This window comes from Monopterus albus, unplaced genomic scaffold (genome assembly GCF_001952655.1).
Source record: "Monopterus albus unplaced genomic scaffold, M_albus_1.0 scaffold126.1, whole genome shotgun sequence".
Taxonomy (NCBI): Eukaryota; Metazoa; Chordata; class Actinopteri; order Synbranchiformes; family Synbranchidae; genus Monopterus; species Monopterus albus.
The window spans coordinates 3,322,975-3,323,683 of record NW_018128006.1 but is presented as its reverse complement, the minus strand read 5'-3'; positions in this window follow the sequence as shown (position 1 = coordinate 3,323,683).

Below are 709 nucleotides of genomic sequence, written 5' to 3'. Positions count from 1 at the left end.
ATGATGTGGGATGCACAGGATGAGCTTCTACTAAAGGTAAAGTTTGCAGAAAAACTAAAGGGCCTTTCACGTCCCTCTTGGCTGTAGTGTATATTTTATGAATCCAATACAATTATCTTGTGAGACAATATTGCTCTTTTAGTAGAGCCATGGAGAACACAGGAGGAATCAATCCTTTCAATACTGGCATGGAAAGTAAACTCAGCGCTTGTAGTGAGAAATGTTCACTTTCATTGTGCAGTTACCTAAAGAAATCTTGCTAAAACCTCTCTTTGACATGCCACTCAGAGTACAGGAAAACTGAGAGGGAATGAGAAAGAAAACATAGACAAACCTCACAGATAGTGAGGCTGGGATTAGTTTTAAGGGAACTTAATGGAGCAAGTGGCTTGTCTAAGACAGAATAAAGACCTAGTATGGAGACAGGTCACAAAGGCAGTTAAAACTGTCACTCACCGCATTAAAATTTTTCAAAAGTAGCTTTTCACTGCTTTAAGAACCACAAACAAAATCAGAATGAAGACTATTTGCACTGGCTAGACACCATTAGGTAGGAAAACCTTTTGTTTAAATACTTTGAGCACACTGAAAATAGACTGACTGCAGAGAGCTTTATCAGATGTACTTGTTCATTGCAGATGTGGACAGGTGTCTCCCACCAGTGGGATAGACTTACCGTATCTTCAGATGATTACAAATAAATGCTGGA